We start from the raw sequence: 27,729 nt of genomic DNA, 5'->3' as shown, positions 1-27,729 counted from the left end.
GTATATCTAGTACTGTATATCTACAGACTGTATATCTAGTACTGTATATCTACAGACTGTATATCTAGTACTGTATATATAGTACTGTATATCTACAGACTGTATATCTAGTACTGTATATATAGCACTGTATATCTACAGACTGTATATCTAGTACTGTATATCTACAGACTGTATATATAGTACTGTATATATAGTACTGTATAACGACAGACTGTATATCTAGTACTGTATATCTAGTACTGTATATATAGTACTGTATATCTACAGACTGTATATCTAGTACTGTATATATAGTACTGTATATCTACAGACTGCATATCTAGTACTGTATATATAGTACTGTATAACGACAGACTGTATATCTAGTACTGTATATCTAGTACTGTATATATAGTACTGTATATCTACAGACTGTATATCTAGTACTGTATATCTACAGACTGTATATCTAGTACTGTATATCTAGTACTGTATATCTACAGACTGTATATCTAGTACTGTATATCTAGTACTGTATATCTACAGACTGTATATCTAGTACTGTATATATAGCACTGTATATCTAGTACTGTATATCTACAGACTGTATATCTAGTACTGTATATCTACAGACTGTATATCTAGTACTGTATATATAGCACTGTATATCTAGTACTGTGTATCTAGTACTGTGTATCTAGTACTGTATATCTAGTACTGTACATCTAGTACTGTATATCTAGTACTGTATATATAGCACTGTATATCTAGTACATCTACTACTGTATATCTACAGACTGTATATCTAGTACTGTATATCTACAGACTGTATATCTACTACTGTATATCTACAGACTGTATATCTACAGACTGTATATCTAGTACTGTATATCTACAGACTGTATATCTAGTACTGTATATCTACAGACTGTATATCTAGTACTGTATATCTACAGACTGTATATCTAGTACTGTATATCTAGTACTGTATATCTAGTACTGTATATCTACAGACTGCATATCTAGTACTGTATATCTAGTACTGTATAACGACAGACTGTATATCTAGTACTGTATATCTAGTACTGTATATCTACAGACTGTATATCTAGTACTGTATATCTACAGACTGTATATCTAGTACTGTATATCTACAGACTGTATATCTACAGACTGTATATCTAGTACTGTATATCTACAGACTGTATATCTAGCACTGTATATCTACAGACTGTATATCTAGTACTGTGTATCTAGTACTGTATATCTACAGACTGTATATCTAGTACTGTATATCTAGTACTGTATATCTAGTACTGTATATCTAGTACTGTATATCTACAGACTGTATATCTAGTACTGTATATCTAGTACTGTGTAATTAGTACTGTATATCTACAGACTGTATTTCTACTACTGTATATCTAGTACTGTATATCTACAGACTGTATATCTAGTACTGTACATCTACTACTGTATATCTACAGACTGTATATCTAGTACTGTATATATAGCACTGTATATCTAGTACATCTACAACTGTATATCTAAAGACTGTATATCTAATACTGTATATATAGTACTGTATATCTACAGACTGTATATCTAGTACTGTATATCTACAGACTGTATATCTACAGACTGTTTATCTACTACTGTATATCTAGTACTGTATATCTAGTACTGTATATCTACAGACTGTATATCTACAGACTGTATATCTACAGACTGTATATCTACAGACTGTATATCTAGTACTGTATATCTACAGACTGTATATCTAGTACTGTATATCTACAGACTGTATATCTAGTACTGTATATCTACAGACTGTATATCTAGTACTGTATATCTACAGACTGTATATCTAGTACTGTATATCTAGTACTGTATATCTAGTACTGTATATCTACTACTGTATATCTACAGACTGTATATCTAGTACTGTATATCTACAGACTGTATATCTAGTGCTGTATATCTAGTACTGTATATCTACAGACTGTATATCTAGTACTGTATATCTAGTACTGTATATATAGCACTGTATATCTACAGACTGTATATCTAGTACTTTATATCTAGTACTGTATATCTACAGACTGTATATCTAGTACTGTATATCTAGTACTGTATATCTACAGACTGTATATCTAGTACTGTATATCTACAGACTGTATATCTAGTACTGTATATATAGCACTGTATATCTACAGACTGTATATCTAGTACTGTATATCTAGTACTGTATATCTACAGACTGTATATCTAGCACTGTATATCTAGTACTGTATATATAGCACTGTATATCTACAGACTGTATATCTAGTACTGTATATCTACAGACTGTATATCTAGTACTGTATATCTACAGACTGTATATCTAGTACTGTATATCTACAGACTGTATATCTACAGACTGTATATCTAGTACTGTATATCTACAGACTGTATATCTAGCACTGTATATCTACAGACTGTATATCTAGTACTGTGTATCTAGTACTGTATATCTACAGACTGTATATCTAGTACTGTATATCTAGTACTGTATATCTAGTACTGTATATCTAGTACTGTATATCTACAGACTGTATATCTAGTACTGTATATCTAGTACTGTGTAATTAGTACTGTATATCTACAGACTGTATTTCTACTACTGTATATCTAGTACTGTATATCTACAGACTGTATATCTAGTACTGTACATCTACTACTGTATATCTACAGACTGTATATCTAGTACTGTATATATAGCACTGTATATCTAGTACATCTACAACTGTATATCTAAAGACTGTATATCTAATACTGTATATATAGTACTGTATATCTACAGACTGTATATCTAGTACTGTATATCTACAGACTGTATATCTACAGACTGTTTATCTACTACTGTATATCTAGTACTGTATATCTAGTACTGTATATCTACAGACTGTATATCTACAGACTGTATATCTACAGACTGTATATCTACAGACTGTATATCTAGTACTGTATATCTACAGACTGTATATCTAGTACTGTATATCTACAGACTGTATATCTAGTACTGTATATCTACAGACTGTATATCTAGTACTGTATATCTACAGACTGTATATCTAGTACTGTATATCTAGTACTGTATATCTAGTACTGTATATCTACTACTGTATATCTACAGACTGTATATCTAGTACTGTATATCTACAGACTGTATATCTAGTGCTGTATATCTAGTACTGTATATCTACAGACTGTATATCTAGTACTGTATATCTAGTACTGTATATATAGCACTGTATATCTACAGACTGTATATCTAGTACTTTATATCTAGTACTGTATATCTACAGACTGTATATCTAGTACTGTATATCTAGTACTGTATATCTACAGACTGTATATCTAGTACTGTATATCTACAGACTGTATATCTAGTACTGTATATATAGCACTGTATATCTACAGACTGTATATCTAGTACTGTATATCTAGTACTGTATATCTACAGACTGTATATCTAGCACTGTATATCTAGTACTGTATATATAGCACTGTATATCTACAGACTGTATATCTAGTACTGTATATCTACAGACTGTATATCTAGTACTGTATATATAGCACTGTATATCTACAGACTGTATATCTAGTACTGTATATCTAGTACTGTATATCTACAGACTGTATATCTAGTACTGTATATCTACAGACTGTATATCTAGTACTGTATATCTACAGACTGTATATCTAGTACTGTATATCTAGTACTGTATATCTACAGACTGTATATCTAGTACTGTATATCTAGTACTGTATATCTACAGACTGTATATCTAGTACTGTATATATAGCACTGTATATCTAGTACTGTATATCTACAGACTGTATATCTAGTACTGTATATCTAGTACTGTATATCTACAGACTGTATATCTAGTACTGTATAAATAGCACTGTATATCTAGTACTGTGTATCTAGTACTGTGTATCTAGTACTGTATATCTACAGACTGTATATCTAGTACTGTATATCTACAGACTGTATATCTACAGACTGTATATCTAGTACTGTATATCTACAGACTGTATATCTAGTACTGTATATCTAGTACTGTATATCTAGTACTGTATATCTACAGACTGTATATCTAGTACTGTATATCTAGTACTGTATATCTAGTACTGTATATCTACAGACTGTATATCTAGTACTGTACATCTAGTACTGTACATCTACAGACTGTATATCTAGTACTGTATATATAGCACTGTATATCTAGTACATCTACTACTGTATATCTAGTACTGTATATATAGTACTGTATATCTACAGACTGTATATCTAGTACTGTATATCTACAGACTGTATATCTACAGACTGTTTATCTACAGACTGTTTATCTACAGACTGTTTATCTACAGACTGTATATGTAGTACTGTATATCTACAGACTGTATATCTACAGACTGTATATGTAGTACTGTATATCTACAGACTGTATATCTAGCACTGTATATAAAGCACTGTATATCTAGTACATCTACTACTGTATATCTACAGACTGTATATCTAGTACTGTATTTCTAGTACTGTGTATCTAGTACTGTATATCTACAGACTGTATATCTACTACTGTATATCTACAGACTGTATATCTATTACTGTATATATAGCACTGTATATCTAGTACATCTACTACTGTATATCTACAGACTGTATATCTAGTACTGTATATATAGTACTGTATATCTACAGACTGTATATCTAGTACTGTATATCTACAGACTGTATATCTACAGACTGTATATCTACAGACTGTATATCTAGTACTGTATACCTACAGACTGTATATCTAGGACTGTATATCTACAGACTGTATATCTACAGACTGTATATCTAGTACTGTATATCTAGTACTGTATATCTACTACTGTATATCTACAGACTGTATATCTACAGACTGTATATCTACAGACTGTATATTTAGTACTGTATATCTACAGACTGTATATCTACAGACTGTATATCTACAGATTGTATATCTAGTACTGTATATCTACAGACTGTATATCTGTGTGGTGTGTGCGTGTGTGGTGTGTGTGTGTGTAGTACATGTGGAGTGTGTGTGTGGAGTACATATGGAGTGTGTGGTGTGTGCGTGGAGTACATATGGAGTGTGTGGTGTGTGCGTGTGTGGTGTGTGTGTGTGTAGTACATGTGGAGTGTGTGTGTGGAGTACATATGGAGTGTGTGGTGTGTGTGTGTGTGGTGTGTGTGTGTGTAGTACATGTGGAGTGTGTGTGTGGAGTACATATGGAGTGTGTGGTGTGTGTGTGTGCGTGTGTGTGTGTGGAGTACATATGGAGTGTGTGGTGTGTGTGTGTGCGTGTGTGGAGTACATATGGAGTGTGTGGTGTGTGTGTGTGCGTGTGTGTGTGTGGAGTACATATGGAGTGTGTGGTGTGTGTGTGTGTGTGTGTGTGGAGTACATATGGAGTGTGTGGTGTGTGTGTGTGTGGAGTACATATGGAGTGTGTGGTGTGTGTGGAGTACATATGGAGTGTGTGGTGTGTGTGTGGAGTACATATGGAGTGTGTGGTGTGTGTGTGGAGTACATATGGAGTGTGTGTGTTACCTGGGATCAGCTCTAGAAGTTCAAGCAGAGGGAGGAGACCAGGAGGTTAGAGGTCAACGCTGCTGAAGACAAGAAAGAGCGGATGATGTAATTCTGTCATTCACACAGTGAGGTCTGGGTCTAGTTATCAAGCCACACCGCCGATCCCCTTCACTGCCAGGTAGTGTTGGTGAGAGATCCTACAGACAGGGGGAGGGACCTTGACAAAGCCACTCAGAAGAGGATGACCAATCACGTGGACGTGGCCCACCTCTCTGACCTCTAGGACACCTGGCCCACCTCTCTAACCTCTAGGACACCTGGCCCACCTCTCTGACCTCTAGGACACCTGGCCCACCTCTCTGACCTCTAGGACACCTGGCCCACCTCTCTAACCTCTAGGGCACCTGGCCCACCTCTCTAACCTCTAGGGCACCTGGCCCACCTCTCTAACCTCTAGGACACCTGGCCCACCTCTCTAACCTCTAGGGCACCTGGCCCACCTCTCTAACCTCTAGGACACCTGGCCCACCTCTCTAACCTCTAGGGCACCTGGCCCACCTCTCTAACCTCTAGGACACCTGGCCCACCTCTCTAACCTCTAGGGCACCTGGCCCACCTCTCTAACCTCTAGGGCACCTGGCCCACCTCTCTAACCTCTAGGGCACCTGGCCCACCTCTCTAACCTCTAGGGCGGCTGGCCCACGTCTCTAACCTCTAGGACACCTGGCCCACCTCTCTAACCTCTAGGGCACCTGGCCCACCTCTCTAACCTCTAGGACACCTGGCCCACCTCTCTAACCTCTAGGGCACCTGGCCCACCTCTCTAACCTCTAGGACACCTGGCCCACCTCTCTGACCTCTAGGACACCTGGCCCACCTCTCTAACCTCTAGGACACCTGGCCCACCTCTCTGACCTCTAGGACACCTGGCCCACCTCTCTGACCTCTAGGACACCTGGCCCACCTCTCTGACCTCTAGGACACCTGGCCCACCTCTCTGACCTCTAGGACACCTGGCCCACCTCTCTAACCTCTAGGGCACCTGGCCCACCTCTCTGACCTCTAGGACACCTGGCCCACCTCTCTGACCTCTAGGACACCTGGCCCACCTCTCTAACCTCTAGGACACCTGGCCCACCTCTCTGACCTCTAGGACACCTGGCCCACCTCTCTGACCTCTAGGACACCTGGCCCACCTCTCTAACTTCTAGGACGGCTGGCCCACCTCTCTAACCTCTAGGACGCCTGGCCCACCTCTCTAACCTCTAGGACGCCTGGCCCACCTCTCTAACCTCTAGGACGCCTGGCCCACCTCTCTAACCTCTAGGACACCTGGCCCACCTCTCTAACCTCTAGGGCACCTGGCCCACCTCTCTAACCTCTAGGGCACCTGGCCCACCTCTCTAACCTCTAGGGCACCTGGCCCACCTCTCTAACCTCTAGGACACCTGGCCCACCTCTCTAACCTCTAGGACACCTGGCCCACCTCTCTGACCTCTAGGACACCTGGCCCACCTCTCTGACCTCTAGGACACCTGGCCCACCTCTCTAACCTCTAGGACGCCTGGCCCACCTCTCTAACCTCTAGGACGCCTGGCCCACCTCTCTAACCTCTAGGACACCTGGCCCACCTCTCTAACCTCTAGGACGCCTGGCCCACCTCTCTAACCTCTAGGACACCTGGCCCACCTCTCTAACCTCTAGGACGCCTGGCCCACCTCTCTAACCTCTAGGACACCTGGCCCACCTCTCTAACCTCTAGGACACCTGGCCCACCTCTCTAACCTCTAGGACACCTGGCCCACCTCTCTAACCTCTAGGACGCCTGGCCCACCTCTCTGACCTCTAGGACACCTGGCCCACCTCTCTAACCTCTAGGACGGCTGGCCCACCTCTCTAACCTCTAGGACGCCTGGCCCACCTCTCTAACCTCTAGGACACCTGGCCCACCTCTCTAACCTCTAGGACACCTGGCCCACCTCTCTAACCTCTAGGACACCTGGCCCACCTCTCTAACCTCTAGGACACCTGGCCCACCTCTCTAACCTCTAGGGCACCTGGCCCACCTCTCTAACCTCTAGGGCACCTGGCCCACCTCTCTAACCTCTAGGGCACCTGGCCCACCTCTCTAACCTCTAGGGCACCTGGCCCACCTCTCTAACCTCTAGGGCACCTGGCCCACCTCTCTAACCTCTAGGGCACCTGGCCCACCTCTCTAACCTCTAGGGCACCTGGCCCACCTCTCTAACCTCTAGGGCACCTGGCCCACCTCTCTAACCTCTAGGGCACCTGGCCCACCTCTCTAACCTCTAGGGCACCTGGCCCACCTCTCTAACCTCTAGGGCACCTGGCCCACCTCTCTAACCTCTAGGGCACCTGGCCCACCTCTCTAACCTCTAGGGCACCTGGCCCACCTCTCTAACCTCTAGGGCACCTGGCCCACCTCTCTAACCTCTAGGGCACCTGGCCCACCTCTCTAACCTCTAGGGCACCTGGCCCACCTCTCTAACCTCTAGGGCACCTGGCCCACCTCTCTAACCTCTAGGGCACCTGGCCCACCTCTCTAACCTCTAGGGCACCTGGCCCACCTCTCTAACCTCTAGGGCACCTGGCCCACCTCTCTAACCTCTAGGGCACCTGGCCCACCTCTCTAACCTCTAGGGCACCTGGCCCACCTCTCTAACCTCTAGGGCACCTGGCCCACCTCTCTAACCTCTAGGGCACCTGGCCCACCTCTCTAACCTCTAGGGCACCTGGCCCACCTCTCTAACCTCTAGGGCACCTGGCCCACCTCTCTAACCTCTAGGGCACCTGGCCCACCTCTCTAACCTCTAGGGCACCTGGCCCACCTCTCTAACCTCTAGGGCACCTGGCCCACCTCTCTAACCTCTAGGGCACCTGGCCCACCTCTCTAACCTCTAGGGCACCTGGCCCACCTCTCTAACCTCTAGGGCACCTGGCCCACCTCTCTAACCTCTAGGGCACCTGGCCCACCTCTCTAACCTCTAGGGCACCTGGCCCACCTCTCTAACCTCTAGGGCACCTGGCCCACCTCTCTAGCCTCTAGGGCACCTGGCCCACCTCTCTAGCCTCTAGGGCACCTGGCCCACCTCTCTAGCCTCTAGGGCACCTGGCCCACCTCTCTAACCTCTAGGGCACCTGGCCCACCTCTCTAACCTCTAGGGCACCTGGCCCACCTCTCTGACCTCTAGGGCACCTGGCCCACCTCTCTGACCTCTAGGGCACCTGGCCCACCTCTCTGACCTCTAGGACACCTGGCCCACCTCTCTGACCTCTAGGACACCTGGCCCACCTCTCTGACCTCTAGGACACCTGGCCCACCTCTCTGACCTCTAGGGCACCTGGCCCACCTCTCTGACCTCTAGGGCACCTGGCCCACCTCTCTGACCTCTAGGGCACCTGGCCCACCTCTCTAACCTCTAGGGCACCTGGCCCACCTCTCTAACCTCTAGGGCACCTGGCCCACCTCTCTAACCTCTAGGGCACCTGGCCCACCTCTCTAACCTCTAGGGCACCTGGCCCACCTCTCTAACCTCTAGGGCACCTGGCCCACCTCTCTAACCTCTAGGGCACCTGGCCCACCTCTCTAACCTCTAGGGCACCTGGCCCACCTCTCTAACCTCTAGGGCACCTGGCCCACCTCTCTAACCTCTAGGGCACCTGGCCCACCTCTCTAACCTCTAGGGCACCTGGCCCACCTCTCTAACCTCTAGGGCACCTGGCCCACCTCTCTAACCTCTAGGGCACCTGGCCCACCTCTCTAACCTCTAGGGCACCTGGCCCACCTCTCTAACCTCTAGGGCACCTGGCCCACCTCTCTAACCTCTAGGGCACCTGGCCCACCTCTCTAACCTCTAGGGCACCTGGCCCACCTCTCTAACCTCTAGGGCACCTGGCCCACCTCTCTAACCTCTAGGGCACCTGGCCCACCTCTCTAACCTCTAGGGCACCTGGCCCACCTCTCTAACCTCTAGGGCACCTGGCCCACCTCTCTAACCTCTAGGGCACCTGGCCCACCTCTCTAACCTCTAGGGCACCTGGCCCACCTCTCTAACCTCTAGGGCACCTGGCCCACCTCTCTAACCTCTAGGGCACCTGGCCCACCTCTCTAACCTCTAGGGCACCTGGCCCACCTCTCTAACCTCTAGGGCACCTGGCCCACCTCTCTAACCTCTAGGGCACCTGGCCCACCTCTCTAACCTCTAGGGCACCTGGCCCACCTCTCTAACCTCTAGGGCACCTGGCCCACCTCTCTAACCTCTAGGGCACCTGGCCCACCTCTCTAACCTCTAGGGCACCTGGCCCACCTCTCTAACCTCTAGGGCACCTGGCCCACCTCTCTAACCTCTAGGGCACCTGGCCCACCTCTCTAACCTCTAGGGCACCTGGCCCACCTCTCTAACCTCTAGGGCACCTGGCCCACCTCTCTAACCTCTAGGGCACCTGGCCCACCTCTCTAACCTCTAGGGCACCTGGCCCACCTCTCTAACCTCTAGGGCACCTGGCCCACCTCTCTAACCTCTAGGGCACCTGGCCCACCTCTCTAACCTCTAGGGCACCTGGCCCACCTCTCTAACCTCTAGGGCACCTGGCCCACCTCTCTAACCTCTAGGGCACCTGGCCCACCTCTCTAACCTCTAGGGCACCTGGCCCACCTCTCTAACCTCTAGGGCACCTGGCCCACCTCTCTAACCTCTAGGGCACCTGGCCCACCTCTCTAACCTCTAGGGCACCTGGCCCACCTCTCTAACCTCTAGGGCACCTGGCCCACCTCTCTAACCTCTAGGGCACCTGGCCCACCTCTCTAACCTCTAGGGCACCTGGCCCACCTCTCTAACCTCTAGGGCACCTGGCCCACCTCTCTAACCTCTAGGGCACCTGGCCCACCTCTCTAACCTCTAGGGCACCTGGCCCACCTCTCTAACCTCTAGGGCACCTGGCCCACCTCTCTAACCTCTAGGGCACCTGGCCCACCTCTCTAACCTCTAGGGCACCTGGCCCACCTCTCTAACCTCTAGGGCACCTGGCCCACCTCTCTAACCTCTAGGGCACCTGGCCCACCTCTCTAACCTCTAGGGCACCTGGCCCACCTCTCTAACCTCTAGGGCACCTGGCCCACCTCTCTAACCTCTAGGGCACCTGGCCCACCTCTCTAACCTCTAGGGCACCTGGCCCACCTCTCTAACCTCTAGGGCACCTGGCCCACCTCTCTAACCTCTAGGGCACCTGGCCCACCTCTCTAACCTCTAGGGCACCTGGCCCACCTCTCTAACCTCTAGGGCACCTGGCCCACCTCTCTAACCTCTAGGGCACCTGGCCCACCTCTCTAACCTCTAGGGCACCTGGCCCACCTCTCTAACCTCTAGGGCACCTGGCCCACCTCTCTAACCTCTAGGGCACCTGGCCCACCTCTCTAACCTCTAGGGCACCTGGCCCACCTCTCTAACCTCTAGGGCACCTGGCCCACCTCTCTAACCTCTAGGGCACCTGGCCCACCTCTCTAACCTCTAGGGCACCTGGCCCACCTCTCTAACCTCTAGGGCACCTGGCCCACCTCTCTAACCTCTAGGGCACCTGGCCCACCTCTCTAACCTCTAGGGCACCTGGCCCACCTCTCTAACCTCTAGGGCACCTGGCCCACCTCTCTAACCTCTAGGGCACCTGGCCCACCTCTCTAACCTCTAGGGCACCTGGCCCACCTCTCTAACCTCTAGGGCACCTGGCCCACCTCTCTAACCTCTAGGGCACCTGGCCCACCTCTCTAACCTCTAGGGCACCTGGCCCACCTCTCTAACCTCTAGGGCACCTGGCCCACCTCTCTAACCTCTAGGGCACCTGGCCCACCTCTCTAACCTCTAGGGCACCTGGCCCACCTCTCTAACCTCTAGGGCACCTGGCCCACCTCTCTAACCTCTAGGGCACCTGGCCCACCTCTCTAACCTCTAGGGCACCTGGCCCACCTCTCTAACCTCTAGGGCACCTGGCCCACCTCTCTAACCTCTAGGGCACCTGGCCCACCTCTCTAACCTCTAGGGCACCTGGCCCACCTCTCTAACCTCTAGGGCACCTGGCCCACCTCTCTAACCTCTAGGGCACCTGGCCCACCTCTCTAACCTCTAGGGCACCTGGCCCACCTCTCTAACCTCTAGGGCACCTGGCCCACCTCTCTAACCTCTAGGGCACCTGGCCCACCTCTCTAACCTCTAGGGCACCTGGCCCACCTCTCTAACCTCTAGGGCACCTGGCCCACCTCTCTAACCTCTAGGGCACCTGGCCCACCTCTCTAACCTCTAGGGCACCTGGCCCACCTCTCTAACCTCTAGGGCACCTGGCCCACCTCTCTAACCTCTAGGGCACCTGGCCCACCTCTCTAACCTCTAGGGCACCTGGCCCACCTCTCTAACCTCTAGGGCACCTGGCCCACCTCTCTAACCTCTAGGGCACCTGGCCCACCTCTCTAACCTCTAGGGCACCTGGCCCACCTCTCTAACCTCTAGGGCACCTGGCCCACCTCTCTAACCTCTAGGGCACCTGGCCCACCTCTCTAACCTCTAGGGCACCTGGCCCACCTCTCTAACCTCTAGGACACCTGGCCCACCTCTCTAACCTCTAGGACACCTGGCCCACCTCTCTAACCTCTAGGACACCTGGCCCACCTCTCTAACCTCTAGGACACCTGGCCCACCTCTCTAACCTCTAGGACACCTGGCCCACCTCTCTAACCTCTAGGACACCTGGCCCACCTCTCTAACCTCTAGGACACCTGGCCCACCTCTCTAACCTCTAGGACACCTGGCCCACCTCTCTAACCTCTAGGACACCTGGCCCACCTCTCTAACCTCTAGGACACCTGGCCCACCTCTCTAACCTCTAGGACACCTGGCCCACCTCTCTAACCTCGCGGGCACCTGGGAGGGGACTGTGTGTTTGCTATAGAGAGAAGCTAACCATAACTCTGGAGCACAGGTGAATATGCAGAGACAAGCCAAGCAGCAGGAGGGAGGACCTATTGACACTCCCAACAAGGTAGGACTTGTAGGCTTCAGGACACTGTCCCAAATGGCACCCTATTCCCTACATAGCGCACTACTTTAGACCAGGGCCCTATTCCCTATATAGTGCACTACTTTAGACCAGGGCCCTATACCCTACATAGCGCACTACTTTAGACCAGAGCCCTATTCCCTATATAGTGCACTACTATAGAACAGGGCCCTATACCCTACATAGCGCACTACTTTAGACCAGGGCCCTATTCCCTATATAGTGCACTACTATAGACCAGGGCCCTATTCCCTATATAGTGCACTACTTTAGACCAGGGCCCTATACCCTACATAGCGCACTACTTTAGACCCAGGGCCCATAGGGAATCGGGTGCCATTTGGGACACAGGCCAGGAGTAAGACATAGAAGGGAATATGACATGAGTTTCTGCAGAGACCTAAGAAAGGCCCCAGTGTAGGTAACTCCTTATTTACATAAAGGCAAAATGAAGACAGTTGGTCCACTACTTTGACTAAACAAAGCTTTTCCTGGCCATAGATCTGGGTCTGCTCATCCTGCCCCGGGCTCAAACTGGTCAAGTGACTTCCTCTCTCTGTGTCACTGGTGTGATACCTGGGTTAGCCTTGTGAAGAGCTGTCCGAGGGACAACATGATCCAGGACCACCATGCTCTACACTGGGTTACCAGGGATCAGGACATGACAGGATGTTTGAGGACACAGGCACTCGTTGCCTACGTGACCCACCCCACCTTGCCGTGTGTGGAAGCAGAAACCTGAGATGTCCAGGCTTTACCATGCATGTTCCCTGAGCCACAGGCTGTGCACCAGGCGGTATAGAGGTCTAGAAGCCCAGACGCTCCAGGGGCCAGCTCTACGAAGAGTCTTGGTGGTTCCAAACTTAATGATGGAGGCCACTGTGTTCTTGGGGACCTTCAATGCTGCAAATATTTTTTGGTACCCTTCCCCAGATCTGTGCCTCGACACAATCCTGTCTACGGACAATTCCTTCGACCTCATGGCTTGGTTTTTTCTCTGACATGCACTGTCAACTGTGAGAATTTATATAGACAGGTGTGTGCCTTTCCAAACCATGTCCAATCATTTGAATTTACCACAGGTGAACTCCAATCAAGTTGTAGAAACATCTCAAGGATGATCAATGGAAACAGGAGGCACTTGAGCTCAACTTACAGTCACATAGCAAAGGGTCTGAATACTAATGTAAATAAGATATTTATGTTTTGTATTTAGAATAATTTTGACAAAATTGTAATAATAGGTTATTGTGTGCAGATTGATGAGGAATTGTTTTTATTTTATCCATTATAGAATAAAGCTGTAAAGTAACAACATTTGGAAAAAGTCAAGGGCTCTGAATACAACATATATATATATATATATATATATATATATATATATATATATATATATATATATATATATATATATATATATATATATATATATATATATATAAATAACATGTACAGTACCAATCAAAAGTTTGGACACACCTACTCATTCAAGAGCTCTTCTTTATTTGTACTATTTTCTAGAATAACAGTGAAAACATCAAAACGATTAAATAATATGGAATCATGTATCACATCCGGCCGTGATTGGGAGTCCCATAGGGCGGCGCACAATTGGCCCAGGGTAGGCCGGGTTTCCGGGTTTGGCCGTCATTGTAAATAAGAATTTGTTCTTAACTGACTTCCCTTCACCGTGACTAGTTAAATAAAGGTTAAAAAAAATTGGGGAAATGTAGTAACCAAAAAGGTGTTCAACAAATCAAAATATTATTTTGTATTTGAGATTCATCAAAGTAGCCACCCTTTGACTTGATGACAGTTTTGCACACTCTTGGCATTCTCTCAACCAGCTTCATAAGGTAGTCACCTGGAATGAATTTCAATTAACAGGTGTGCCTTGTTAAAAAAAAATATGTTGTGACAAGGTAAGGGTGGTATACAGAAGATAGTCCTATTTGGTAAAAGACCAAGTCCATATTATGGTAAGAACACCTCAAATAAGCAAAGAGAAATGACAGTCCATCATTACTTTAAGACATGAAGGTCAGTCAATCTGGAAAATTTCAAGAACTTTGAAAGTTTCTTCAAGTGCACTCGCAAAAAAACATCAAGTGCTATGATGAAACTGGCTCTCATGAGGACCGCCACAGGAATGGAAGACCCAGAGTTACCTCTGCTGCAGAGGAAAAGTTCATTAGAGTTACCAGCCTCAGAAATTGCATCCCAAATAAATGCTTCAGAGTTCTAGTAACACATATCTCAACATCAACTGTTCACGGCTGGGACTGCAAGTTTGTGTTCTATTTTTTGCGTGGATTCTGCGAGTGCTCGCTGGCTATACTACAGACACCAGTCATCGTTGTGGGAAAAACTCATTATCTTTTCGTAAAACAACTGGTTGGAGTAAAGAGCCAACCTGGATACTAAGGAGATCCTGAGGGAAATTGACGATTACCAACAGCTTTACGCTATGGAGGAACAACATCATGGAAAGATCAGACTACCTTACAAAATAACTTTAACCTGACAAAAAAATTCATCTACAGACACGGACAATTTACTTTGAGGTAGAGGCTAGTGCTCTGGCTGGAATCCATGCTGGAGAAGTTGTGTGAGGAGGTAGCAGGGTAGCTTGGAGTTCAGCCAGAGTGAAATTCTCACGCTCTGAGTGAACAAGACACTCACAGCCAAGGTAAAAAAAAAAAAACACGATTCCAACATGGATTGTCTACTCAGGGAGAACAGGGTGATGAAGGAGAAGCTACTAGACATACAAAGTCGTAGCATGCGTGACAATCTACTTCTTTCTGGGATTCCTGAGGACGCATCCAATAATCCAGAGGGCGCAATCAGAGAATTCATGCAATCTGCCTTGAAACTTCCTTTAGAGACTGTATACAAGGTGGCTTTCCAAAGACTTGGAGCTCGGAGCGACAAGACGATGGGTCCCCGATCGATCATCGCAAAATTTGAACACTACCAACAAAAGGAGCTGATCAAAAGCAGAGGAAGGGAGCTTAAAGGGACCAAATTCAGTCTCAATGACCAATTTCCAAGGGAGGTAAACGAACGTCGCAAGAGACTGTATCCAGTACAAAGACAACAAAGGGAGAATGGTAGGCGTGCCTTTATTATTATGGACAAACTCTTTATAGATGGACAGCTATTCCGAGACAGCTCCATAACACCGTGACTGTACTAAATTCTACAGAGACTTCAGGTCACGATAAAAAGAAAAGTATGGGAACTGTAAAAATATCTAAACATTATGAAGTGGATATACACACACGTACTCAACTACATGCTCGCTTACACATACAGACTTATACACACACACACACACACACACACACACACACACCTGATCTCACTCTCTCTCTATTGTCGAGAACTGTTTTTATAATTTTATGTGTTTATTGTTTGTCTATCTTTTTTATGTATTTGTCTACACGTTTATATATGTTTAGAACAAGCAATGGGAAGATATCAGAATAGGGGCATTGGGGAATAATAACATATTGTACGGAATACATTTGTACTGTAGTGAAGCCGTCTCTAGAGTAATGCAAGGTCTCTTTCATGGTCATGTGAAACGTCAATTGCTATGGAAATGCTGGGATGTGTTGTTCAATGATGTTAAAAGGTAATTATGACGCAACTATGATGGTGATATGATATGGATTACAATTATCATCATGAATATTAAGGCTATACGCACTACATGTTACACACATAGACACTCAACCATGCAAGTTGGCAGAGTAATTATTTATTTGGACATCACACATTATAGTCTTACTCTTATAGAGACATCGTACACCCTCTCACTAAATCACATCCAATATCATACACATCAACCTACTCAGATTTACTACACACATAATATCTTGCCTCAATTTTCTAACATCTGTGGCATTAGCTCACAGGCAAACAGACAAGGGAATAAAACAAATATTGCTAGAACCTATTTCTTGAATTCAAAATATCAGACATTAGAAAGCTCTAGTTTTGACCGTCATAATACCCCTGATGGCAGTAACTTTACAAGCACTAATGTGGTCAATTCAGACTGAGAATAGTATCTAGTTGTGGTAAGGGGTGAAATAAGTATAGCCAGTTATAATTGTAATGGTTTAGCAGATTATAACAAAAAGAAGATCAGTTTTTACATGGCTAAAAGAATAACATATACTGTTTAGAGGAAACTCACTCTACATCCTGAGATGAAGTTGTTTACAGGAAACTCACTCTACGTCCTGAGATGAAGTTGTTTACAGGAAACTCACTCTACGTCCTGAGATGAAGTTGTTTACAGGAAACTCACTCTACGTCCTGAGATGAAGTTGTTTACAGGAAACTCACTCTACATCCTGAGATTAAGTTGTTTACAGGAAACTCACTCTACATCCTGAGATTAAGTTGTTTACAGGAAACTCACTCTACATCCTGAGAAGAAGTTGTTTACAGGAAACTCACTTTACATCCTGAGAAGAAGTTGTTTACAGGAAACTCACTCTACATCCTGAGATGAAGTTGTTTACAGGAAACTCACTCTACGTCCTGAGATGAAGTTGTTTACAGGAAACTCACTCTACATCCTGAGATGAGGTTGTTTACAGGAAACCCACTTTACATCCTGAGAAGAAGTTGTTTACAGGAAACTCACTCTACATCCTGAGATGAAGTTGTTTAGAGGAAACTCACTCTACATCCTGAGATGAAGTTGCGTGGGAAAAGGAATGGGGTGGTGAAATAATTTTCTGTCATGGACAAAGGAACTCAAAGGGCGTGATGATATTAATTAACAAACATGTTGATCTGAATGTGCAAATAGTCAGGAATGATTCACAAGGAAGGTGGATCCTTTTGAATATGAAAGTGGACGAAAAAGAGATTTGGCTCATTAATCTATATGGTCCAAATCAGGATGATCCATACTTCTTTGAAAACATTTATACCAATTTATTGAACTTACAGGCAACAAATTATCAAATAATTATGGTAGGAGACTATAACACAGTGTTAAGTACCTCAATGGACAGTAAAGGTAATCACTCTACAAACTATCATCACCGTGCCCTTAAAGAAATTACAAATATTATGGACACATTAGAAATAGTGGATATTTGGAGACTAAAAAACCCCGACCTGGTGAGATATACATGGAGGAGACTTAATCAAGCTAGTCGTCTTGACTACTTTGTCTCTTTCATCAAAGGTTTAAAAAGTTTTAAAAGGATACAGAATGCGATCGCATCATCATCTAATTGGCATTCACATAACTCTTTTAGATTTTCAACGTGGACGGGGATGTTGGAAATTGAATCAAAGTTTACTGGAGGACAAATTATTTTTAACTAAGACAAAATATTTTATAATTTTTCCAGTAGAGTATAGGTTTAGCAAATCCCCTTATTGTTTGGCATACCTTTAAATTTACCTTCAGATGTAATTCAATATTCATCAATAATAAAAAAGCAGTTTCTGGCTAAAGAGACCAGACTAACAAGGGAAATCCATAAACTAATAGTACAGGTAGATAGCAATAAAAACGATAATACAGAGATATAAAATAAGTGAAAGGCAAAACAAAAATAACTTGAACTTATTCAAGAACGATCTGATGTAATTTATTACAAAAATAAAGCAAACTGGATGGAATATGGAGAAAAATGCTCAAAATTCTTCCTTAAATCTCCAATACAGGAGATATACAGGAAATCTCCAATGCAAAAATAATTTGCAGAAACTCGTTACTGAAGACGGAGTCATCTATGATTCTCCGAATGATATTTTAAAAGAGGAAGCTAAATATTTTAGGCAGATGTTCTTTTTTCTGTCTCATCCTCTCCCACTGAATGAAGATTATGGTAAGGAATTCTTTCCAAATAATATTTAAAATTAACAAATGTACAGAAAGATCAGAGCGAAGGCCAAATTACAGAGGAAGAACTTTGAAGCTATTAAATCCTTTCAGTCTGGAAAAACCCCAGGGCTTGATGGCATACCGGTAGAGGTATTTCAAATATTTTTTGATATACTAAAAGCTCCATTGTTAGCTTGTTTTAACTACTCCTACAGAAATGGTAGTCTGTCAGATACTCAGCAGGAAGGTGTGATTTCTCTAAAACAAGACCCAGATGGCAAATATAAAAAACCCGTCTATCTAAAAAACTGGAGGCCCCTTACACTTCAATGTTGTGATGCAAAAATACTAGCGAAATGCATAGCACTCAGAATTAAAAGGGTTTAACCAAGTATTGTTCATCCTGATCTGTCATGCCCTGACCATAGAGAGCTGTTTATTCTCTATGGTGGTTGGGGCGTGACAATGACTAGGGTGGGTTATCTAGGTGTTTAATGTTCTATGTTGGCCTGGTGTGGTTCCCAATCAGAGGCAGCTGTTTTTCGTTGTCTCTGATTGGGGATCATATTTAGGCAGCCAATTCCCCATTGTGTTTGTGGGATCTTGTTTGTGTAGCTGCCTGAGAGCAGCCCAGAACGTCACGTTTCATTTGTGCTTGTTTGGTGAGTTTCGATTTATTGAAATGTGTGGAACTCTACGCACGCTGCGCCTTGGTCCATTCATTATGACGTTCGTGACATGATCAGACAGTTTTTTTTTACATGGACGATACATTCGTGATAATATACGACAACAACTAGAAAATCATGAAACATCTAAGCCAGGCCTGGTATTTATAGCGGATTTTGAAAAGGTATTTGATAAAGTAAGACTGGATATTTTCTATTTTGGTGATTCTCTTATAAATTGGTAAAAAATAATGTATATCAACCCCAGGTGTAAAATAGTAAATAACGGCTACTTCTCAGAGAGTTTTGAATTGTCAAGAGGAGTTAAACAAGGGTGTCCTCTGTCAGCATATCTATTCGTTATACAATCTACTGCATCTTGCCTATGCCGTTCTGTACCATCACTCATTCATATATCTTTATGTACATATTCTTTATCCCTTTACACTTGTGTGTATAAGGTAGTAGTTGTGAAATTGTTAGGTTAGATTACTCGTTGGTTATTACTGCATTGTCAGAACTAGAAGCACAAGCATTTCGCAACACTCACATTAACATCTGCTAACCATGTTTATGTGACAAATAAAATGCGATTTGATTTGATTATGGCCATAGAAATGCTAGCGATTAAAATCAGATCTAATAACAACATTAGAGGTTTAGAAATCCAAGGCTTAAAAACAAAGGTGTCCATGTATGCCGATGACTCAAGTTTTATATTAAGTCCGCAAGCTAGATCCCTGCAATGTCTCATTGAAGATCTAGATAACTTTTCTGTACTCTCTGTACCTAATTATGATGTACAATATTACGTATTGGATCTTTAAAAAATATCAAAACAAATGTATTTATATAGCCCTTCTTACATCAGCTGATATCTCAAAGTGCTGTACAGAAACCCAGCCTAAAACCCCAAACAGCAAGCAATACAGGTATAGAAGCACGGTGGCTAGGAAAAACTCTGGGGTAATATAGTAAAAATCCCCCTTCTCTCTGCCTCAGGCCTGTCTAGCCCTGATCACATCACACTGATCCAGTATTATGAAGGATCAGAAGATTTCAATACAAAACACAAAACCTGGTTTGCTACAGTCTGTCTCATTGACACGCTAACCAGAATACGGCAATAATAACACTGACTGAAAACCGAGCCGCGGACTGACCCATTGAAACAATGCATTAACAGGTACCAATGCTGCTCCGGAGAAGGGCTGAGAGTGTTCCGGAGAAGGGCTGAGAGTGTTCCGGAGAAGGGCTGAGAGTGTTCCGGAGAAGGGCTGAGAGTGTTCCGGAGAAGGGCTGAGGGTGTTCCGGAGAAGGGCTGAGGGTGTTCCGGAGAAGGGCTGAGGTGTTCCGGAGAAGGGCTGAAGTGTTCCGGAGAAGGGCTGAGGTGTTCCGGAGAAGGGCTGAGGTGTTCTGGAGAAGGGCTGAGGTGTTCTGGAGAAGGGCTGAGGTGTTCTGGAGAAGGGCTGAGGTGTTCTGGAGAAGGGCTGAGGTGTTCTGGAGAAGGGCTGAGGTGTTCTGGAGAAGGGCTGAGGTGTTCTGGAGAAGGGCTGAGGTGTTCCGGAGCAGGGCTGAGGTGTTCCGGAGCATGGCAGAGTTAGAATAAATAACTATTTCATTGGTAATCTTTTATGGTTAATTTTGGTTATACAGTAGTAGTATCCATTCTAGACCTAGCCGTTATACAGTATTAGTAGTAGTATCCATTCTAGATCTAGCAGTTATACAGTAGTAGTAACCATTCTAGACCTAGCAGTTATACAGTAGTAGTATCCATTCTAGACCTGGCAGTTATACAGTAGTAGTATCCATTCTAGATGTAGTAGTTATACAGAATTAGTATCCATTCTAGACCTAGCACATATACAGAATTTAGTATCCATTCTAGACCTGGCAGTTATACTCTAGTAGTATCCATTCTACACCTAGCCCAACGTTAACAACATCAGTGGATGAATCCACCCCAGACCTCATTGTGACTCTGTAAATCTGGTTAATCCAGGCAGTGGAGATTTAACAAGATGCTTAACATTTTGCCAGGCCTTTGATCTCCAAAAGAAAACACTTCCTGGTTAAATGTATGTTTTTATTGCTTCATCAAGACTATCTCTGAAGTTGAACGCACTAGCACTTCCATATAAGGCTCCAGCTACTGTAAACACACCGTCCAGCTACTGTATACACACACACCGTCCAGCTACTGTTTATACACACACAGTCCAACTACTGTTTATATACACACAGTCCAACTACTGTTTATACACACAGTCCAGCTACTGTATAAACACACAGTCCAGCTACTGTTTACACACACAGTCCAACTACTGTTTACACACACAGTCCAGCTACTGTTTATATACACACAGTCCAACTACTGTTTATACACACAGTCCAACTACTGTTTATACACACAGTCCAGCTACTGTTTATATACACACAGTCCAGATACTGTTTATACACACAGTCCAACTACTGTTTATATACACACACAGTCCAGCTACTGTTTATATACACACACAGTCCAGCTACTGTTTATACACACACAGTCCAGCTACTGTATATACACACAGTCCAGCTACTGTTTACACACAGTCCAACTACTGTTTATACACACAGTCCAACTACTGTTTATACACACAGTCCAACTACTGTACACACACACAGTCCAACTACTGTACACACACACAGTCCAACTACTGTACACACACAGTCCAACTACTGTTTATACACACAGTCCAACTACTGTACACACACACAGTCCAACTACTGTTTATACACACAGTCCAACTACTGTACACACACAGTCCAACTACTGTTTATACACACAGTCCAGCTACTGTATACACACAGTCCAGCTACTGTTTATACACACAGTCCAACTACTGTTTATACACACAGTCCAACTACTGTTTATACACACAGTCCAACTACTGTTTATACACACACAGTCCAACTACTGTTTATACACACACAGTCCAGCTACTGTTTATACACACACAGTCCAGCTACTGTTTATATACACACAGTCCAGCTACTGTTTATATACACACAGTCCAGCTACTGTTTATATACACACAGTCCAACTACTGTTTACACACACAGTCCAACTACTGTTTATACACACACAGTCCAGCTACTGTATATACACACAGTCCAGCTACTGTATATACACACAGTCCAGCTACTGTACACACACAGTCCAGCTACTGTATACACACACAGTCCAGCTACTGTATACACACACAGTCCAGCTACTGTATACACACACAGTCCAGCTACTGTTTATACACACACAGTCCAGCTACTGTTTATACACACACAGTCCAGCTACTGTTTATACACACACAGTCCAGCTACTGTTTATACACACACAGTCCAGCTACTGTTTATACACACACAGTCCAGCTACTGTTTATACACACACAGTCCAACTACTGTTTATACACACACAGTCCAACTACTGTTTATACACACACAGTCCAACTACTGTTTATACACACAGTCCAACTACTGTTTATACACACACAGTCCAACTACTGTTTATACACACACAGTCCAACTACTGTATATACACACACAGTCCAACTACTGTATATACACACACAGTCCAACTACTGTTTATACACACACAGTCCAACTACTGTATATACACACACAGTCCAACTACTGTTTATACACACACAGTCCAACTACTGTTTATACACACACAGTCCAACTACTGTTTATACACACACAGTCCAACTACTGTATATACACACAGTCCAGCTACTGTATATACACACACAGTCCAACTACTGTTTACACACACAGTCCAACTACTGTTTACACACACAGTCCAGCTACTGTATATACACACAGTCCAGCTACTGTATATACACACACAGTCCAGCTACTGTATATACACACACAGTCCACTTACTGTATATACACAGTCCAACTACTGTTTACACACACAGTCCAACTACTGTTTATACACACACAGTCCAACTACTGTTTATACACACACAGTCCAACTACTGTTTATACACACACAGTCCAACTACTGTTTATACACACAGTCCAGATACTGTATACACACACAGTCCAGCTACTGTATATACACACACAGTCCAACTACTGTTTATACACACACAGTCCAACTACTGTTTACACACACAGTCCAACTACTGTTTATACACACAGTCCAGATACTGTATACACACACAGTCCAGCTACTGTATATACACACACAGTCCAGCTACTGTTTATACACACACAGTCCAACTACTGTTTATACACACAGTCCAGATACTGTTAACACAGTCCAGATACTGTTAACACACACAGTCCAGCTACTGTATATACACACACAGTCCAACTACTGTTTATACACACACAGTCCAACTACTGTTTATACACACACAGTCCAACTACTGTTTATACACACACAGTCCAGCTACTGTTTATACACACCGTCCAGCTACTGTATACACACAGCCCAGCTACTGTATACACACAAGAGGTCGACCGATTAATCGGAATGGCTGATTATCCTTTTCTCAATAGGGGGTGCTGTTGGCACTTTGTAATAATTTAGTTCCCAAATTAAACTGCCTCGTACTCAATTCTTACTCGTACAATATGCATATTATTATTACTATTGGATAGAAAACACTCTCTAGTTTCTAAAACCGTTTGAATTATATCTGTGAGTAAAACAGAACTCGAGTTGGAGCAATTTTCTATGAGTATGTGAGAATGCTGAAATCTGCAGGCTGTTCTGAGGTCCCTTTATTAATTTGCCTGTCTTCTATTGGTTGAGATGCACTGCATACGCCTTCCCCTGGATGTCAGCGAATAGTGAGAATTGAAATGGTGTTGCTAGGCAGATCTGAGAGCTTATAAATGGGCTGGCAACGTGGGGTCCGTCCTTTCTTCTCTTCGCCATGACGCAAAAAGGACCTCTGGATGTCGTTCTAGAAAGCTCCCGCTATAGCCCTTAGATATATCCAGCTCTGTTTTTATTCGATATAGGTGTTAAAGACATCATAATGTTGTTATTTTAAACCGAGTTATATCAGTTTATATCAGTATATTGCGATTTTCAGATATTTATTAGTGCTGCGTTTTAGTGAGTTGGACATATTGTTGGCAGCTTGGCTACTTTTCTCATTGTATAACCACGATTTGTGCCGCTAAATATGCACATTTTCGAACAAACTCTATATGTATTGTGTGATATGATGTTATAGGACTGTCATCTGAAGAAGTTTGAGAAGGTTAGTGAAAAAATTAATATCTTTTGCTGGTTTATTCGTTATCGCTATTGTTGGCCTGAATCAATGCTGTTGTGTGGTTGGCTATTGTAGTAAGCTAATATAATGCTATATTGTGTTTTCGCTGTAAAACACTTCAAAAATCTGAAATATTGGCTGGATTCACAAGATCTTTGTCTTTCATTTGCTGTACGCTGTGTATTTTTCAGAAATGTTTTATGATGAGTATTTATGTAATACACGATGGTCTCCGTAGTTATTCTAGTTGCTTTGGTGAGAGTTGTGATGGTGGCTGCAATGGTAAACTATGATTTATACCTGAAATATGCAAATGTTTCTAACAAAACATATGCTATACAATAAATATGTTATCAGACTGTCATCTGATTAAGTTGTTTCTTGGTTAGTGGCTATTTATATCTTTATTTGGTCGAAATTGTGATAGCTACCTATCCAGGGAAAAAATGGTGGGGAAAAAAAGTTGTGTCTTTTGCTATCGTGGTTAGCTAATAGATTTACATATTGTGTCTTCCCTGTAAAACATTTTAAAAATCAGAAATGATGGCTGGATTCACAAGAAGTGTATCTTTCATCTGGTGTCTTGGACTTGTGATATAATGATATTTAGATGCTACTATTTACTTGTGACGCTATGCTAGGCTATGCTAGTCAGCTTTTTTACTGATGGGGGTGGTGGGGGGTGCTCCTGGATCTGGGATTGGGAGGAAGTAGAAGTTAATTAGGGACGATTTCAAGTTTTCAAAACAATCAGATTTTTTTTACACCTTTATTTAACTAGGCAAGTCAGTTAAGAACACATTCTTATTTTCAATGACGGCCTAGGAACGGTGGGTTAACTGCCTTGTTCAGGGGCAGAACGACAGATTTTTACCTTGTCAGCTCGAGGATTCAATCTAGTAACCTTACAGTTAACTAACCTTACAGTTAACTATCCTTCCTGTTTGGCCCTGTCCGGGGGTATCTTCGGATGGGGCCACAGTGTCTCCTGACCGCTCCTGTCTCAGCCTCCAGTATTTATGCTGCAGTAGTTTGTGTCGGGGGGCTAGGGTCAGTTGGTTATACCTGGAGTACTTCTCCTGTCTTATCCAGTGTCCTGTGTGAATTTAAGTATGCTCTCTCTAATTCTCTCGTTCTCTCTTTCTTTCTCTCTCTCTGAGAACCTGAGCCCTAGGACCATACGTCAGGACTACCGGGCATGATGACTCCTTGCTGTCCCCAGTCCGCCTGGCCTTGCTGCTATTCCAGTTTCAACTGTTCTGCCTGCGGTTATGGAACCGCCACCTGTCCCAGACCTGTTGTTTTTCAACTCTTAATGATCGGCTATGAAAAGCAAAGTGAAAATTATTCATGATTATTATTTGACCATGCTTGTCACTTATGAACATTTTTGAACATCTTGGCATAGTTCTGTTTTAATCTCCACCCGGCACAGCCAGAAGAGGACTGGCCACCCCTCATAGCCTGGTTCCTCTCTAGGTTTCTTCCTAGGTTTTGTTAATTTAGTTAATATTGCCTGCTAACATGAATTTATTTTAACTAGGGAAAATGTGTCACTTCTCTTGCAACAGAGTCAGGGTATATGCAGCAGTTTGGGCCGCCTGGCTCGTTGCGAACTGTATGAAGACTATTTCTTCATAACAAAGACAGCCAACTTCGCCAAACGGGGGATGATTTAACAAATGTGCATTTGCGAGAAAAAAAAGCACAATCGTTGCACGACAGTACCTAACCATAAACATCAATGCATTTCTTAAAATCAATACACAGAAGTATATATTTTTAAACCTGCATATTTAGTTAAAAGAAATCCAGGTTAGCAGGCAATATTAACCAGGTCACTTCTCTTGCGTTCATTGCACGCAGAGTCAGGATATATGCAACAGTTTGGGCTTGCTGCGAAATAATTTGCCAGAATTTTACATAATATTGAAGGTTGTACAATGTAACAGGAATATTTAGACTTAGGGATGCCACCTGTTAGATAAAATACGGAGCGGTTCCGTATTTCACTGAAAGAATAAACGTTTTGTTTTCGAAATGATAGTTTCCGGATTCGACCAGATTAATGACAGAAGGCTCGAGGAACTTGAAGTTCTCAACCTGCTCCACTATAGCCCCGTCTTTGAGAATGGGGGCGTGCTCGGTCCTCCTTTTCCTGTGGTCCACAATCCTCTCCTTTGTCTTGATCATGGTGAGGGAGAGGTTGTTATCCTGGCACCACACGGTCAGGACTCTGACCTCCTCCCTATAGGCGGTCTCATCGTTGATCAGGCCTACCACTGTCAAAACAACATCATGCTCCTCATTCATCACTCAACCAATAAAAGGTTGGGGCTTCACACATTGTTTACTGAGACATCGGATCAAATGGGGACAGGGTGGGGATGGTAGAGAATAACAGAGAATGGAGAAAGAGGAAGACTGAGAATGAACAGAGAGAGAGAGAGAGAGAGATGGTATCCTAAACCAAATTATGAAATATACAACCACAAATTCCAATTGGCTATACTTAAACATCATCCTCAGATCTGGTATCTTTCCCAATATTTGGAATCAAGTACTGACAACACCAATCCACATAAGTGGAGACAAATTTGACCCCAAATGCATCAACAGCAAACTTGGGAAAATCCTCTGTAGTATCATTAACAGCAGACTCCATCATTTCCTCAGTGAAAACAATGTCCTGTTGGCTTTTTACCAAGTTACCGTACGACCCTTACTGACAAACAAACAAACAAACATGAAGGCAAAGTCTTCTAATGCTTTGTTGATTTCAAAAAAGCTTTTGCCTCAATTTGGCACGAGCTTCTGCAAATTGATGGAAAGAGGAAAAACATACAACATTATGAAATCCATTTACACAAACAAGCGGTTAAAATTGGCAAAAAACACATTTCTTTCCACCGGGCCATGAGGTGAGACAGGGATGCAGCTTAAGCCTCACCCTCTTCAACATATAAACATATATCAACATAAAATAATATTTGTACAAATCCGGATTAAGGGCAGAGAGAACCCTTGGTTTACTAAGGAACTAACGAAACAAAATGCTATGTGGCCTAAAGCAAGAGGGACTGGTTTGGCAGATGATTGGATGGCTTTTAAACGTCTTCGAAATATGGGTGTGGCTATGACCCGTAAATTGAAAGCAGACCACTACCTGAAATCTACTTCACAAAATTTAAATAATCCATCCAAATGTTGGCAAGTAGTGAAAGGTTTGGAGTGCAGAAAAGATACACAGCTTCCTAAAC

The 27,729-nt window shown here is 43.8% G+C and overlaps 1 protein-coding gene across 3 annotated transcripts in view; it reads right to left on the bottom strand.

Annotated features, from left to right (window-relative positions):
* The window catches only part of kank1a (KN motif and ankyrin repeat domains 1a), a 383,083-nt gene that overhangs the window by 322,289 nt on the left and 33,065 nt on the right, over positions 1–27,729 (bottom strand). The window contains exon 2 of one of the 3 annotated variants that reach the window (XM_055887878.1): positions 5,616–5,677. The exons of 1 other annotated variant lie outside the window; for it this stretch is intronic. The gene's annotated coding sequence lies outside the window, so the exon portion shown is untranslated. The remainder of the gene's footprint in view (positions 1–5,615; positions 5,678–27,729) is intronic. One more of the 3 variants, XM_055887877.1, reaches the window with a different exon arrangement.

This window comes from Salvelinus fontinalis, chromosome 28 (genome assembly GCF_029448725.1).
Source record: "Salvelinus fontinalis isolate EN_2023a chromosome 28, ASM2944872v1, whole genome shotgun sequence".
Lineage (NCBI taxonomy): Eukaryota > Metazoa > Chordata > Actinopteri > Salmoniformes > Salmonidae > Salvelinus > Salvelinus fontinalis.
The sequence above is the reverse complement of the archived record's forward strand: the minus strand, read 5'-3'. Positions and strand labels throughout refer to the sequence as shown.